Raw genomic sequence first — 637 nt, 5'->3', positions numbered from 1 at the left:
TTAAAGAAATACAATCTTATTCTCATCCTAAATGAAACCTCAGAATTTCTCAGGATTTTTTTCCACATGAAAATGAAATTCATCTTTTCATTCTGGCATTTGGCTATGTTCTGTTCATGAAAAAGATGCAATTTCTCTACACTAATTTAGGAAATCTTGGCCTTTCAATAGGGACTTGTGTCAGAACCTATTACAAGCTTTCTGGATCCACTTCTGGTAATACTTTTCAAGGTGCTTAGTTATTTTTTTGTTATTTTATATTTTGTTGTACTATAACCAATGATTGTGTGGTAAATATATGTTTTTGTTTATTTGTGTATGCATAAACATATTTTTCATTTGAACCAGTGGACATTAACCAAATTTGGGTATAATTTATGTTTAGAACACAGTACCGGTAATAATTGACCAAAAGATCAAAGTTGAAATAATTTTGAGGTCAAAGGACAAAAGTTCAGTTATCTTTTAAACAACTCCTTTTTGTTAATAATTTATTATTGGTATTTTCACAATGATGAAAAATTCACTTTGGTTAAAAGAATGATATGCTGTAGGATAATTAACATGAATGCTGTTGCTGATTAGAAAAAAATATGTAATTACAAGAATATTTTTTAAGATTCATAGAAAACATGAA

This window comes from Perna viridis, chromosome 3 (genome assembly GCF_037379345.1).
Source record: "Perna viridis isolate PV_CMFRI_1.1 ecotype Kerala chromosome 3, ASM3737934v1, whole genome shotgun sequence".
Classification (NCBI taxonomy): Eukaryota; Metazoa; Mollusca; class Bivalvia; order Mytilida; family Mytilidae; genus Perna; species Perna viridis.
The sequence above is the reverse complement of the archived record's forward strand: the minus strand, read 5'-3'. Positions refer to the sequence as shown.